Here is a 17522-nt window from a genome sequence, read left to right as displayed (position 1 = left end):
CTTTTCTGATTTCGCATTTTGAGGTTTTAATCTTAATTTAGAGACATTTCTCATTTTACAAGCTACACGTTGCACAGCTTTGATGATGATGAAGTAGCGGTTGAAAGGACAGTTGTCATTCATACTTGGCCCTACAGTAGCGAAACTAAGTGGTTCTTTAAATATTGAATTAATTCTCTGTTTCCATATGGGAATAGACCTATTGAATTATTAAACAAAATTATTGAAAATGTGCTAATAAATATTAATGTTGCAAAGATTCAGCTTGGCACCTCCTTTGTATTTTTCTTGCGTGGCTTTATGCCTCGTTAGGATAATCGGGACGTTGAAGATGATTAATGATTCGATTAAAGTTATAGCGTGACACTCACAAGGGAATGCCCATTCTCATGTCAGTACTCAAGTTTGGAACCATTGGTGACGATATGATGTTTCGAACGCTTAATGCTTTGGCCACCGACAGGTCCTTTTTCGTTTAGGAAAGTATCTGTGTGTGTGTGTTTTGTATATATCAATACTCCACTAAACGAAACAACGATTTGTATGTATGTATATATGTATGTATGTATGTATGTAAGGTAGGTGAGCCAAAAGTAGCCCGTGTTCCCAAGGTGGCCCACTTTACGATAATCGTATTAGTATTTAACACAACTAATAAATGGCAATACATTGATATATTATACTTAGTCCCCCTCAGATGTAACATGCAGAAAACTAGCTGTCTTGGGCTGCCAGCAGCCATTTTATATAAGTTAGTGTATTGAGGAGCGAGCAGATTAGCCGTCGTTGTTATTTTCAGGTAAATAAGAAATGTGTGTTTGTACATCTTTGAAATTAACGAATGTTCACATACACATATTATGAAAGCACATTTAATTTTCTTATTTTCTTTTTGATCATGTAATTACATTGTAAAAAATGTTTTTGTGTCAAAGCAACGATATCTATTTTTATTTAAAAACCTGGTCCAGGCGCGAGTTCCTAAGATGGCCCATGGTTGATTTAGTTTATTTAACTTCCCTTCTCTTTCACTTTTGACTAATCGCGAAGATGAGAATGAGTGACGATATGATTAAATTGATGAAGGGACACTCACAAAAAACACACATACCCAGGTTGAGATTCGAACCCGGGACCCTGACGTCGTAGGGGATGTGCAAACCACTCCTCCACAGAGGTCGGCTATTCGTTGTTAATGTATACAATGCATACCAAGCAAAATTAACGAATGTTCACATATTATACGTATTTTGAAAGTTCATTTAATTATAATTTTGATCAATCAGAAGTTTGAGACCAACCATTTTCTCTAATAGATTGTATAAACGTGAATAAACATGAATAAATATGTTTTCTTGAGCACAAGAAACATTTGCTATGCAACTAAAAGCTACCTTTATTGGAAGCCCTGTTCCCAAGGTGGCCAATACGTAACGGTTTTGTAATTATTATACACTATAGGCCTATAGGAATTACAAAATATCAATTTGTTGCACGTTGTAAATTAGATATAGGAGTTACTTTCTTTTAATTTCAGAAATGTATCTTTCATTAGAGATTTGTAAATTGCTCTAGAAGCTTAACTATGGCCACCTTTGGTTCACCTACCTTACAATATATGAGGGGTTGAGAGCACAAGTTGTGTATGTCCATTCAAGACAGTTTTGAATAAAATACACATTAAAATAACTTAGTACTATGTTCAGCTGTTGGAGCACAAACATAGTGGTGTCTCTATGAGCAAGAATTTGAAACTTATGAGATACCTACTTCTAGCACTGAAATGTTGATACTTCACAGTTAAGTCAAACTTTTACATGTAACTCAGTGGCGCAACCACAGAGGAGCATGGGGGGGGGGGCATTGCCCTCCCACCAACCTTCGACGGAAGTCAATTCTAGGGGGGGCAAACATTGACGGCCAAGGGCACCTGCAGGGGGGTACAGAAAAGAATTGCTCCCTTCGATTTCAAATTTTATGCAAATAAAAGTACATTTCGCAAAATTTTCTTGCTCGCTTCGCTCTCAAGCCCTCCTTTTCTCAGTTTCGTCAAGTTCAGAGCCGTAGCTAGGTGGCGGCGCGAGTCGGCCATGGGTGCCGAATGACCTAATGAAAAGAAGTTGTAAAAGAGAGAATGCCTTGGCGCCCCGTGATATTATTTGTGCCCTTTTAGGGGCAAATAGGGGGCCGGCAAACATTGACGGCCAAAGGCGCCTGCACAGAGAGGCAATCGCCCCCTTCGAATTAAAATCTTATGCATATAAAAATACATTTCGAAAAATGTTCTTGCTCGCTTCGCTCGCAATGCCTGCTTATCTCGATATCGTCTGGTTCAGAACCGTAGCTAGGGGGTGGCGGGAGTTGGCCATGGATGCCGAGCGATCTTAATGAAAATAGTTGGAAAAAAAGAGAATGCCATGGCGTCCAATAAAATTATTTGTGCCCTGTTAAATCAATATTGTTTTCAATTGCAAAAATTGGATAATAATAAATAATATTAATAATATGTTTTGTGTTGTATATATGTATTGCATAAACTTTGAATACGTACGCAATTAATGTTAGCATGTTGCATATGTATTTTCTTATTTTCCATGTTGCATATGTGTAAAACATATGTTGTAAATGAAAGTTATACATGTTATATGTAATTACAAAAATAATTATCTTCGGAATGCATTTATCATTCATTTTCTCCCTTTCAAACATACAGTTGGTGTCCTTGTTTTCCATTATTAGCTAATGCGAAATTGACTGTGTTGAAAAAATATTTCAAATAGTTTGTTCCAAACAAATACTTTAGTAGCCGACTTCTACCCCCTCTTTGCGTAATTTATGAGGATAATAACGTCTTTGATATTACCACTACTACCACTAGTAATAATAATAATAATAATAGTAATAATAATAACAATATTGCTATTGTTATTGTTATTATTATTAGAATTATTCGGTAACAGTTTCATGCATCGGAGACACATTTCTTCAATTTTACACAAGAAACTACTTACGGAAATGAGTTTCTCCAAGGTTTACAACCTCCGTCGATATATATTCTTCCTAAAACTTCATCCTACAATGCAGTAGAACAATAAATAATCACTTTTCATGTAATAATATTGCGCATTTTGTGAAAATCGACAACATCATGCCGTTGTTTCCAAGATGTACCTGCAGATGGCTCTAGCGTCGGAAGTCACGCGATCTCGCTAGTGGAATCAGGGTTTCCAAACGCGAGATTTTTTTTCGAGAAACGCAATTTTTTTCTTCGAGAAACGCGCGGTTTTTTTTCGAGAAAGGAAAATGGTTTTTCGATGAATTTAGGGGTGAAATGGGTGCTAATGGAACCTAACCTAACAGGCCTAACCTAACCTCGTGTGAATGGTTCGTGGGGCTACCCGTGGATGGTTTTTGGGGCTAACGTCAATGGTTTGTGGGGCTACCCGTGGATGGTTTTTGGGGCTAGCGCCAATGGTTTGTGGGGCTACCCGTGGATGGTTTTTGGGGCTAACGTCAATGGTTTGTGGGGCTACCCGTGCATGGTTTTTGATCCCCGGTTTTTTACAACTTTCATGCACAATAGAGTTGGAAACATTGATATTCGAAAACAAAAGAAGCGTTACAATTCGCAAAGCAAGCGATATCGCACCGTGACGTGCTTTCCGTAGCATTAAGGAAAATGGTTTATTTTAGCAGAAAAAGTGTTTGTTTTCGTGCAAAAAGCATATTGGCACCTTCCACTATGTTCCGCAATACATAATTGGTAAGTACAAACCACGAGAAAGACAAAATATCCGATTTAAATGTGTCTCCGATGCATGAAACTGTTACCGAATTATTCTTGTTGTTGGTACGTTTATCCTGATACTTGCCCCCCCCCCCCCAGACAAAAATTCGTGGTTGCGCCTCTGACCAGCACACCATCTACAGTATTCCCCTTTTTTCAGTGCTTTTCCGTCGTTCATTCTTTTTGGCCTCGATTAAAAGACAGTAAATTTCAACCAATTTCTGATCATGCACAAAATAACAATATGGAAATATCTTCCACTTGCACAAATTGTTTTTTAAAATAAATATTATTACGACAAAGTATTGAGGTTATGTACATTTTATGAAAAAAAATTCCCTAGTTGGACGAACTGACTCTCATTCGCAATATCCGTCTGTGTAATTTTTAAAAAGGGAAGAAAATTCCAGAAGACTCGTGTCTAATGTATTTTATATTATTTGACGTTTGAGTAAATATTTTAAAGTCAAATATAATTAATTGCAATACACAATGCAGCAGCGCGTCATTTCACTATCGACAATCTCGTCGCTATATTAATCAGAGAAAAAAGCGCAATGTTAACGAAAGTAAGGTGTTTTATTTTGTGAAAGTTTCCATTTCGACACCTGGTTATAACCACTTTGTTTTAGTAGGCTTAGAGCTACTATATTTTTGATATTTTAAGATCCGTTTTTATTTATGAAATCTAAAATGCTTGTGAAAAAATATTGGTATGCATTAAATAGAAATGGACATAAACTGGTATTACGAATAATACTACTACCACCATGCTACTTCTATGTTTCAAACATGTACTCAAGTTATGATAACATCTTATCTCAAGTCCACCACATATTGCAAAGGTTAGTTTTATACCTATTAAGGTCTATCTATTGTTTTATTAACCACGCTATCTGCAGCAATTGAAGGATCTATTCGTTTACAAGCCAATTTTCGATAGAGAAAACCATTATATGTACGAGGCGCATCCAGAAAGTAAGTTTCCCTATTTTTTTTTCCCGTGAAAGTAAACATAATGAGCCGTGTAAATTGCGCATGCACAGCAGAGCTAAGACGTATCAATCATATGCCAGGCGGACAGATCCCGCCCGGCGCCAGTAGCGAGGCAGCAGTGGTCCGAAGTGGAAGCTCGTATTCCTTCTCCCGCCGCATGCCAGTAGCGAGGCACCAGTGGTCCGAAATGGAAGCTCGTATTCCTTCTCCCGCCGCATGCGAGGTTCGGTCGGTGATAAAGTTCCTGAATGCACAAAGCATTGCGCTAATTGACATTCAACGTCAGATCTGTGAGGTCTATGGGCCGAACATTATGAGTAAGCAGATGGTGCGTCGCTGGTGTCGGCAGTTTTCGGAAGGTCGTCAAAGTGTCCATGATGAAGAGCGCAGTGGGCGTCCGTCCCTCATCACTGATGATCTGGTTGAGCTGGTGCGGCAGCGCATCGTAGAGAACCGTCGCTTCACGATTACAGAGTTGAGTAGCCTTTTTCCGCATATATCGCGATCCGTGTTGCATGAGATTGTCACGCAGCGCCTGCTGTTCAAAAAATTGTGTGCCAGGTGGGTGTCGAAAAACCTGACACCCGAACACAAAATGAAACGTTCAGGAGCAGCACTGACATTCCTGCAACGGTACCATGATGACGGCGATGATTTCCTCGACAGGATCGTCACAGGATTTCGCACTTCACCCCGGAAACCAAGCAGCAGTCAATGCATTGGCGGCATAGTGGATCTCCGGTCAAGAAGAAATTCAAACAGACGCTGTCGGTACAGAAAGTGATGTGCACCGTGTTTTGGGACAGGAAGGGCATTTTGCTCATTGACTTCCTCCCCAGAGGTGAAACGGTGAACGCTGACCATTACTGTGAAACACTAAGGAAATTGCGACGTGCCATTCAAAACAAGAGGCATGCTTACTGCAGGTGTTGTGCTCCTCCATGACAATGCTCGTCCACCTACGGCTCGGCGCACAGCAGCTGTTTTGACGGAATTTGGCTGGGAGTTGTTTGATCATCCACCTTACATTCCTGATCTGGCTCCCAGCGATTTTCACGTTTTCTTGCACGTCAAGAAATTCCTGTCCTCCGGTGAGCGTTTTGGCAACGACGAAGAGCTGAAGACGTCTGTCACACGCTGGTTCCATTCACAGGCGGCAGAGTTCTACGACAGTGGGATCCAAAAGTTGATACCACGATACGACAAGTGTCTCAATTCTGGTGGTTGCTATGTTGAAAAATAGCTGAACCTTTGCAGTAACTGTTGCCAATAAATGGTTTCCTGAAACTATGTTTTTTAAAAAAAAATAATAAGGAAACTTACTTTCTGGATGCGCCTCGTATAATTATTTTTCTAAATGGGAAACATGTTTGAATGAAGCTGAAGGTCACGAGTTTATCTAAATTGTAAACAAAATGTGATATTCCCTATGCCACAAAGCAATAAAAGTGACGAGGATTTGCACTCAGTTTTCTATTACTTAATGATGTGGTACAGGGCCGAATCAAGGTTTGTGGAGGCCCCTGGGCAAAATGTTTTGTGGGCCCCCCATGTTTTTATATAATTTTTGCTAGGCGCTTTATTAGCTCAATATGTTAACCACCAATTTTCAGCAGTTGAAATGGTAGACCTGATTTTAGAATCAGTAGTCATTCACAATCGAACATAGATTTGCAGGGAGAATAGCGCAGTAGAATAAAGTTACAGGACGAAAATTGTAGCTCTATAGCAGCAGTAAAATTCTGCGTCTAAATGTCTACAGTATATTATGAAGAGTGAACACCGTAACTACAATATATAGTAAATACTAAGGGGGTTCAGACGGAAACAGAGAACTGAGCAGTAGACTGTACTTGCGTACATAATTTATTATAAATGATATTATTTACAATTAACAGTAAATATGGTCCATCTACTGGACAATTACCGACAGGTTAATTGTGGAAATTGTAGTAACTACACTTTCTTCAAGAAAATTCCCAAAGGCTTAACACTTATAGTACACACACTTTTCTTGCCTTTTTCGACGAAAATGCATCTACTATATCATCCAAGTCCAATTCCTGAAGTTCATGTTCAATTCCTAATAAACAAAGATTGGATAAGCGATTCTGTCCCATGGCAGCACGATGCCTGTTGTTCGCTAATTTAATTTTTGAGAAAGATCTTTCTCCGCTGCAGTTTGTTACCATTAAGACCAAATACATTCTAAAGAGAATTTCGACATTGGGAAATGTACTGCGGAACGGGTCCATGCATACAATATTATACATAGACAGTTCCATTGGGATGTCTTCCTGATGTTTGACATTGCTACTCAGGGTGAGAAATCCCGGAGGGACAGGGGGAATTCCTCCCACCAACGATCTTGTCCTAAAATCCCCCCCACCAAACTTTTCCAGGGGGGGAGAATTATTTTTGTTGTAACAACAAAAGATAAACAATTAGTTTTGAAGTTGAATATACTTCACGGGAATAATATTGAAAACACATACAAAGAATGAACAACAGAGCCTCGTTCCTAAGGACACTCAACCCAGCAATCCCCAGAACACAGAAATTAGTCCGATTTGTTATTTCTTCTCCATTTCTCATCGCATTTCGTCAACTACCGCTAATTATATAAATATATAAATAAAAAACTTCTTAGTTTTTAGATGTATTTTTTATGTCGGCATTATCTTATGTGTCTTAATTTTTGCCACTCCCCCTACTCACGCAAATCATTGTAGTAATATCTTAAATTTGCAATCGAATTTTGAATGAAGGACAATCGATATTTTGTAATATAATATATATAATTATAATATAATTGAATTATTTGATAATTGACATATATTTAATGACATTATATATATATATATATATTGTGTGTGTGTGTGTGTGTCTGTTGGTCTGCTCCTCCCCCCCCCCCAATCTGTAGTGATTTCGCACCCTGTTGCTACTGCTTACTAGGTGTGCAAACTGTATCAGCTCATTCTCTAGCGAGGGTTCCAGATCCTCCTCGTAGATGCTCACAAGCTTGCGAGCTGGAGATGTAATTTGTGATGGATTGATTGATTGATTGAGTTAAAATTTATGGGTGCGTCGGCACTTGAGGCCATTTCGCACCCTTCTGTGTATACGGGGAAATGTCCCCTTATCTAAAATTCTGACTGAGATTTAAAAAAGGGGTGTAGATTGCCCCTTAAGAAAAACTAAAAGTGCAAGGTTGTAAAAAGACCTGCACGAGACAAACACAACACATTAAAAAGTCAGAATAAACTAAAAACCTCCTTACAGACGGTGGAAGAGTCCAGCTCTTCGCAAAAAACTAAAAACATGTGATAAAATACTGCTGTCATCACCCAAGAGGGATGACAAACAGCCGGAAAGGTTAAAAGTCTGCCGGAGGTAAGCAAGATCGACACATTCAACGAGAATGTGTCGGATGCTTAAAATAACATTACAAGTACGACACAACGGAGGGTCCAGCCCTTGCAGTAGGTGACCATGCGTGAGACGGCTGTGTCCTATACGCAGGCGGGTAAGAATAACGTCTTCTCGCCGAGAGGGACGACACGAGGAACGCCAAACACCTATGGTGGGCTTAACAGCGTGAAGCTTGTTCCCCGTTTCCACATCCCACTCGGTCTGCCAAGTGTCAAGAAGGCGAGAACGGAACACATTCTGCAGGTCGCTAGCTGGCAAAAGGTGGACGAGAACGTCGCCATCTGCATCAGCAGACTTGGCGGCAGCATCAGCTGCTTCGTTCCCCTGGATGCCCACGTGGCTAGGGACCCAACAGAAGTGTACATCTGTGCTGGCAGATAAGGACACAAGCCGTCTGAATATGCGTTGCGCTACCGGATGCCGGGAATACGGCGAATCCAGAGACTGCAACACGCTGGTCGAATCACAGCACACAAGGACTTTCTTCAGACCATTGACGTCTGCAAAGTCCAGTGCCTTTAGAATGGCGTACAACTCTGCCGTATAGATGGAACAGGCAGGATGTAGCAAGTAACTGGAACTTTGAGAGTCTAGGACGAAGGCGCAACCAACTGATTCGAATGACCGCACCGACAAGCTTCCTGAGGGTCGTCGTGCACACGGTGGTGTTGCAATCGGTGTTCGAGATACCATCCACTCTACACCAATCTTTCTCACCACCCCCCTCCAAGCTGTCGCCGTGCGGGTCCATCTACCACAGCCAATATCTGTGTGCTGTGTCTACATCACAAGGGAGGAGCGATTCTCTCTTGAGGACCTCCTTTGTATATTCGAACAACTTCCGTCTCCTGTAGTTCTTTTGGGCGATTTTAATTCCTACCATCCTTTGTGGGGCTCCGTTCGTACAGAGCCCCGGGGTCAAATTCTAGATCAATTCCGTGAGGCATCAGGTTTAACGTTGCTGAATGATGGAACTCCCACATATTTCAGTCCTTCCTCTGGCACATATTCTGCGTTGGACTTGTCCTTCTGCAGTCCCAGCCTTGCTCCTACCACATCTTGGAGCGTTCATCCTGATCTCTGTGGGAGTGATCACTTCCCTCTCATTCTTACCTTCGATCATCTTCAGCAATCACGTGAACACCACCCTCACTGGAATCTCAGTCGGGCCAACTGGGAAGCCTTCGAGCGTGCAGTGGACCTTGAAATCGATCTTGCGTGGACTTTACCACCAATCGACGCCTTAGATGTCTTTGTGTCAGGAGTGCATGATGCTGCACGCACCTCCATTCCACATCCCAGTGGACCTGCGAGGCGACGCCCAGTCCCCTGGTGGACTGCGGAGATCGGTGCAGCCATCAAGGACCGCAATCATGCTCTCGATCGATTCAATAGGAACCACACTGCCGCAAACCTCGAGCAGTTCCGCATTAAACGTGCCCGTGCCCGTCAGCTCATTCGAGCCAGTAAGAAGGCGTGCTGGGTCCAATACGTGTCTTCTCTGACGAAGCAGGCTTCGTCGAAAGCCGTTTGGACCAAAGTACGTCGCATCCAGGGGGGGTGCATCTACTCCTCTGAGCGCTCTGGAGCACGATGGGACGTTGTACGCCGATTCCGGAGACATATGTAGCTAATATCTTGGCCACGCAGTTTTCTGATGCGTCTAGCTCTGAAAATTATGAACCACGTTTCCGCCGTGAGAAGGACCGTCAGGAACGACGCCCTCTAATTTTTCGAAGTCATAACACCGAGCCATACAACTCTCCATTCACTGAACGGGAGTTCGATCAGGCGCTTCGAGATTCTAAGAATACTGCTCCTGGAGTGGACAAGATCCACTATGAGATGCTTCGTCATCTGCCCATTGGAGCCAAACATTTCCTTTTGGCGGTATTCAACAGGCTTTGGTTGGAGGAATCTTTCCCCACTTCCTGGAAAGAAGCTATTATTGTTCCCATCCTGAAACCAGGTAAACAACGCACCGCAGCCTCGAGTTATAGGCCTATTGCCTTAACTAGCTGTGTGTGCAAGTTGATGGAACGCATGATCAACAAGCGTCTCACCTGGTTTTTGGAGGAAAACTCATTGATAAGTAATTTTCAATGTGGTTTTCGCTCCAACCGTTCCACACTGGACCATCTGGTTCAGCTGGAAACACATATTCAGGATGCATTCCTCAACAAGGAACATTTAGTTGCAGTTTTCTTTGACCTCCAAAAGGCATATGACACAACGTGGCGCTTTGGCATCCTAAAGCAGCTCCATTCTTGGGGCGTGCGTGGCCATATGGCGTACTTTATTGAAATTTTTTTATCAGATCGCTTTTTCCGCGTACGTGTTGGGAACTCCTTTTCGGATCTTCACGAACAAGAGAACGGTGTCCCGCAGGGCAGCGTACTTAGTGTGACTCTGTTTGCCATAGCAGTAAACAGTGTTATGGCAAACATTATTTCCCCTGTACATGGCCTCCTCTATGTCGACGACCTCACGATCTTTTGTCGCTCACGGAATCTCGCGTCAGCTTCTCGTCAACTCCAACTGACGATAAACCGTTTGGTTGAGTGGTCCTCCCAAACAGGTTTCACCTTCTCATCCGAGAAATCCGTGTGTGTTCACTTTTGTCGTCAGCGTACATGTCATTTAGATCCTGACCTGAACATGGGGAAGTCTCCCCTGTGCTTCGTGAATGAGGTCCGCTTCCTGGGCCTCATTTTCGATAAGAAATTAACATGGCTACCTCACCTTCGCCAGTTAAAGTTCTCTTGTCTTCGAGTTCTCAACCTTTTACGCGTTTTATCTCATACTTCTTGGGGTGCTGATAGGACGGTATTGCTTCGCCTATACCGTGCACTCATCAGGTCGAAGCTAGATTATGGATGTGTTGTGTATTCTTCTGCTCGCCCATCTAGACTTCGCATCCTAGACACTGTCCACCATGCTGGTATACGTGTGTGCACTGGTGCCTTTCGGACCAGTCCAGTCGCCAGTTTGTATGTAGAGGCATCTGAGCCGTCGCTGTCTCTGCGAAGACAGCGGCTGGTAGTTAACTACTGCCTCCATCTTCGATCGATGCCTTCACATCCTTCATTCCACACCATCTCAGACGAGGATAGGCTGGCAAGGTATCGGCTCCACCCTAGTGTCACTAGACCATTTGGTGTTCGTGCAGACGAGATCCTGTCAGCACTTGGTGTTGACAGTGATCTTCCTGGCGTCTCTCCACTCATTTCGCCTCTCCCTTCCTGGGAGTTTCCTGCACCTTCTATCGATTTTTCTCTGACTGCTCTTCCAAAGTCAGAGACACCAATGGTTGTATACCAGCAACGGTTTTTAGAACTTCGTGCGAAGCACCCCAATTTTAATGTGTTTTACACGGATGGGTCCAAGACATTCGAATTTGTGATGGAGTTGTCACTACAAGTTCATTTAGAATACTGAACCAGATCAGAGTAGACATACGACAATATTGAAGATTTTTTATTTTATTTTTAAAATACAACTTCTTACGTAATTGTTCACAAGTATAGCCAGCTGGTTAAAATATAAATTTGGTGGAGGCCCTTCACAGCTTCCTTTTGGTGGAGGCCCCGGGGCAATTGCCCCAGTTGCCCATAGGTTAATCCGGCCCTGATGTGGTATAATAGGTAGTCACCCCTCCCTCGACTACAACGAACAGGAAATTAACATGTGACCCCTAAAATATGCCCCTCCATGCATATTTTGGAGGAACTTATCGACGTCCTCTTTTATCCGGACATGTCCTCCTTTTTAGGTGTCTGTCCGGCGTCCAGGCGGATTTTCTAGAAATCGGAAATTTTCCTCCTTTTCTTTAGAAAGAGTAGGCTATAGCATCGACCGTAGCACATGTTCTGCATAGAGAATGCTTCCACAATGATATTCATATCACTTGGGGCGCGTTAAATATGAGAGCAATGTTCACCTAGCATCTGGGAGCTGAACATGATCACTTTCCCGACTGAGTCATTAGTAGGGGTGTGCAAGATTCAGAAAAGTCGGTAAAAAAAATCCCGTCCCGATCCCGACTTTGGGAAATTATTTCCAGACATTTCGGGATCCCGAGCAGTTCGGAACTTTCAAATGGTCGTTTTAGAAAGTGTTTAATTCTTGATACTTTCTGCATTCTAAGTGTATTGACACTTCTCGGAAATTCTTAGCTTTTATTTCAGAAATGGAAAGAAAAAGGGAAATTACGTCAAATTCGCAATTTCCACAGCGTCGGGAATTTTTTTTTTATCATTACCCGTTCCTGAAAATTTCCCGGCTAGGTCGGGAAATTGCGGATTTTACCCGTCCCGAACGTCGAGATTTAAAAAAAAATCCCCTTCCCGACCAAAAAAAGTTGTGTCCCGCACACCACTAAGCCCTGCGTCAGGTCAACCTTGCAGCAGGTTTTAGCATATGTAGATCCAAACGTGCGCGCAAGAATATAGTTCCACTGAGACGGGTTCTATTCCGACACAACTGCATACTTGCAAGAAAACAGTTATTTAATTTGTAATATACAGACAAAATAATACATTGATTAGCAGGTATGGACTTAATTGGTTGCAATCACTGTGCAGACGAACTTAGAACCGCAGATTCGCCAACTCGAATCTGTAATGCGTTGAAGAGACATTGAAACTTTAGAGCGAGTCGAGCGAGACTGAATGCGTTGCAGAGCGCGTGAAATCGCTGATACCAGTGTTGCACCTCCTACTATTTTAACCCTATGTTTATTGTAGAGCGGCGAGAATGGCTGAATCTCCTGTTCAGCGCGCGGTTTTACCCGAATGTTATTTTGGGCTTCATCCGAAAGGAAATGTTCTTCAAAGTCAAGCAAGTTGTTTTAAATGCATAATCCTCCTTGCGGCAACAAGATCAAAGTAAAACAGGGCGTGAGGTGATTTGCCGTCAATGTGCACACGAATTGTATCACGGGTGTTGAATGATTTGCGGTTTGAGTTTAGCAAGAGGAAACGATTGTTTGTTGTTTGACGACAAAAGAATCTCCGCGGTATTAAAATATATCGCAGTGAGAAGAAACATGTTTATTATTTGGACGAGACGTCCTTCAACTCGGTGGGTGGGGGAAGGGGTAATAAAACATGGAAGGATACCACCATGCAAAACCACCGCCAGGGCTGAAGAAACCGACGATGAGGGGAAGGGGGAGGCTTATTGTTTCACCCACTGGCGGCAATGAAAGCTTTGTTGAAGGCGCATATTTACTGTTCCGCGCAAAGAAAGGGAAGGGTGATTATCAGCAAGAAATGGACAGACCAAGATTTGAATCCTGGTTTAGTGAAGTGATTCATAAATTGAAACCAGAGTAATAGCGACAGACAATGCACCTGATTGTATATATCACCAATAACAAATCATGCTTTTTTGGTGGTACAACTTGAAGTGCGTGTGTCTTACAGTAACGGATGTATTGCGAACGAAGCAACCAAGTTTTTCATAAATCTATTTCTTTCTAAACCAAAAACAATAATTTGTCATTAAATTCAAGAGGAGCCTATCGTTGTTTACTTTTATCTTTGTTTATTTTTATTTTTGCGTGCTCGAAATATACACACATGCTCTCATGTTTAGAAGTTGTTTCGCTCTTATATTAATGACACATTTATTAAATAATATATGCGCAGAAAGTACTTTTAAAATGTTATGTTTCAGGAGACAAAGAGAAGCAAAAATACAATCCACTTGACATGCATGCGGGTTTTGATGTGTTGTGCGGTTGGCAATACTGTAGATTTTCTCAGTGTCTCCGATGTAAGCAGCTCGGCGGTTGAGGAAAGACTGGCACGGAAGATTCTGAGCTCAGTTCTCGCGCGGATTGATACATAAAACCTGCTGCAAGGTTAACCTGACGCCATTAGTATGTATTATTGTAACTCGTTGCTTCGCAATCTGAGACTTGTGAAACACATGTAATTTGATAATTTGAGCAGTTCCTTTTTGATTGACTGATATGGTTTATTTTAATTCCCTTTTCTGCCACTTTTGATAATCGCGAAGATGAGGATGAGCGATGATATGATAACTTTGATGAAGGCACACTCACAAAGAACACTCATGCTCAGGCTGTAATTCGAACCCGGGACCTCTGGCGTTGTGGCGCGGTGTGCTAACCACTCTGCCACAGAGATCGGCCAGTTCATTTTCGAGTCATACATACGCTATACAGGAACGCGTAGTGAGAATTTTGATTATTAAGTCATATTTACTTTTATGAAATAACGAAGCGAAAGTTTAAATTCCACAATGATCTTGCAAAAAAATATCCAGCTTTTAGAGGATGGAAGAAACGAATATCAGGTAAAGTGGAAGGTGGCTGTTACTCTCCCCTCCTGTTGAAAGAGTGCAAAAATGTTCGTGGCATTAAAATCATATTTCCTGACACAATCTAAACTACCTAAAATTTCAGTTCTGTTTTTGAAAATAATTTAAAGCGAAGCATTATATCCAAGAATTGTAAAAATAGTAAAATTCTGTGCTTCAAACTATAGATATTCTTAGTTATGATTGTCATGTGTTAAATAATAGTATTAGGAGATTGCTTTCGTTGCTTAAAGGTAAGAGGAAATTATTTAAAAAGTCATCAGATTTATATTGATTAAATTATGAGTAGGGACGTGAAGTTTTCGTTTTACCGATAACACCGAAAAGTTGAAGAAAGCAAAATAAAGTGTCTAAAAAGGATTTGGGTAAATTAAGGAGGCAAGTTTTCGGTGTTTCGGAATCGCGAAATAACGCGAATTATGCCATTTTTCAGAATAACTCCGAATTTTGCACTTTAACACGAAAAACGTCGCGAATTGTAATCTCTAGACCAGTGGTTCCCAAAGTGTGCCCTGGGGCGCCCTGGTAGGCGTACGGGGCCGCCGCATGATGTTCCAATATTTTCACTGAAATTCAGTCATTGACATGATTGTTCCAAATACATGCTCTTATTTAGAACATTTTACATAAAAAATGTTTCGGAATTTGAAATATATGTTTATTTTTTAACTTAAGGAAAGCAACCTATGCACACTAACAGAGCGTTACAAGTGTTAGATAGGGCCTCCCCGGTGGCGTAGTGTTAGAGTCACCACCTTGTAATAAAGGGGTCACGGGTTCGTTACCCGGTGCAGGCACATAGTGGTTCGGATCCCACTTTAAACTGTAGGTCCAGTTCCGATTAGCCTTATTGTGCTTGAAATGGACTTAAAACATCAATTCAATCAATCAATCAATCAAAGCAAGTATTAGATAGGCCTACATTCTGATTTGGACGCCGTGAAAAAATCTTGAAACACTAATGGCGCGGCGAAACGAAAAAGTTTGGAAATTCCTGCCCTACACCATCAAGATTAGCTTTGTTCCTTCGTTCGTCAGTGCTATATATATTTTTTAAAACAATGCAAATATAGGTAAAGATTATTTCTCCGTTGTGTGAGGTATCAGTAGACCGTTAACATCTGCTAGCAATGCCAACAATGCATTAGTGTACATTGTTATTAGCTAGGCTTTCACTCTCCCCGACATCCATTCTAAACAATGGCATTACTTATTTAATTTATTCCAGTGTTCGTGGCGGAGTGGTAAGCGTAAAGGGCTACGGAATCAGAGATCCCATGTTCAAACCTCCACCAGCCATTGGTGACTCATTCTGTTTGTCTGCTCCCACCACCTTTCCATCCGTCCATCATTCATCCATCCACATCGACTTGTAAAAAATTAACCTACGAGGTAGAAAAAAAGGTAAAACAGTCAAAATGAAAACCAATTGAATTCTAGCCGCCTCAGTGGCTGAGCACGTTAGCTACCGAATTACGATTTTGTCCCAAATTGATCTAAGTTCGAGTCCGTGAGTTTTTGTATTAAGTCCTCTTCATGCACAGATAGGCCAATCGGGACTGGACGTACAGTTTAAAGTTGGATCCAAACCACTATGTGCGTCCTCTAGATATCGAACCCAGGCATATCTTTGAAATTAGCTAGAAGTGTCAGTAAAGTAATGTAAAATCAGGAAACGAAAATCAAAGTACATCCAGTGTTCAAATTGAAATTTTTAATTTAACTCCTGACCAGGTAAAGAATTTTCCTCTTAAATATTCTCGATCATATTTTGCTATTGCTAAGAATTTGACGTAATCATTTCTTTCAACTTCAAGTAAATATTACATTAATATCAGCATATAAATTGTCAGTTTCTGTACTGAATTTTACATTAAAATTAATACTGTTGTTGGTTTGCAAATTACAATATGTATTTGATGAGAAAATATTTCCTGATTAATTTGCCTTCCTCTAAGAAAAATAATTCTGATATGAAATAGAAGTCCACTGAGACGACATCTGTGATTACTGAACTCTTGTACATTAATTGGAAAATTTGTGTTATTTACTTTGAACCATCAGTCCATTAGGTACAAATCTCAAAATTTGAAAAGGGAAGCTGATATGACTTTTCTCCTCAGCATTTTTTCAATTTGAACACTCGATATACAGACATATACATATTTCATTATTTAAGTTAAACTACGAACACACACACACACACATATAATTGTTTTACAAAACTGATTGGTATACTCACTTTGTAATTCGCCCACAGTTCCATGCATTTTAGATGATAGGACGTTCCTCGTTTTCCTTAATTTTTTCACATGGTTTCTTCCAGTTGCGAATCCCTATTTTCCTGAAACTTGATTCTGCATATCCTGAATCTGTGCCAAATTTACGGCATGGAAAACAAAAGCATGTGTCAAGTTCCACACTATATTCTAGCCACGGCGCAGATGCAAACCAGTGTTTTTGAAATGACCGCTTTCGCTTTCCGAACGTAGTATTTGGATAGTTTTGCAAAAGTGGTTGCCTAGGATTAACTACCCCAAGATCAGTAATTGTTTTCACATTAGTACATTCACTTGTTTTGTCTAACTTTGGAACAGGCACGTATCCATAGGGGGGGCTTAGGGGGCTCGAGCCCCCCCCGAAAGTTTTAGGTTTACACTAGATAAAATGAGGTTTTTGGTTTCTTGTGGTGTGAAATAAAATAATGTGACAATAATTTAAGGAAATAAATGATTATCGAGGCAAGACGGAGAATGTTCCGTAACCCTGTTATTGATAATATCACGTATCCAAGATGGGGCACAGGGGGCTCGACCCTATCCCCAGGAAATTTTTCAGTTTACGTTAGATAAAATTAGGGTTTTTGGCTTCTTGAATAATGTGAAAATAATGTAAAGAGAGAAATAATTATCGAGGCAAGACGGAGCATGTTTATACCCCTGTTATTGTTAATAGCACG

At 41.2% G+C, this 17522-nt stretch overlaps 1 protein-coding gene across 1 annotated transcript in view; it reads left to right on the top strand.

Annotated features, from left to right (window-relative positions):
* Positions 1-17522, top strand: part of LOC145979039 (uncharacterized) — a 51742-nt gene that overhangs the window by 318 nt on the left and 33902 nt on the right. The gene's annotated exons all lie outside the window — the stretch shown is intronic.

This window comes from Lepisma saccharinum, chromosome 25, assembly GCF_977018435.1.
Source record: "Lepisma saccharinum chromosome 25, izLepSacc3.1, whole genome shotgun sequence".
Lineage (NCBI taxonomy): Eukaryota > Metazoa > Arthropoda > Insecta > Zygentoma > Lepismatidae > Lepisma > Lepisma saccharinum.
Note: the sequence above shows the minus strand (reverse complement) of the source record. Positions and strands in the feature narration are given on the sequence as shown.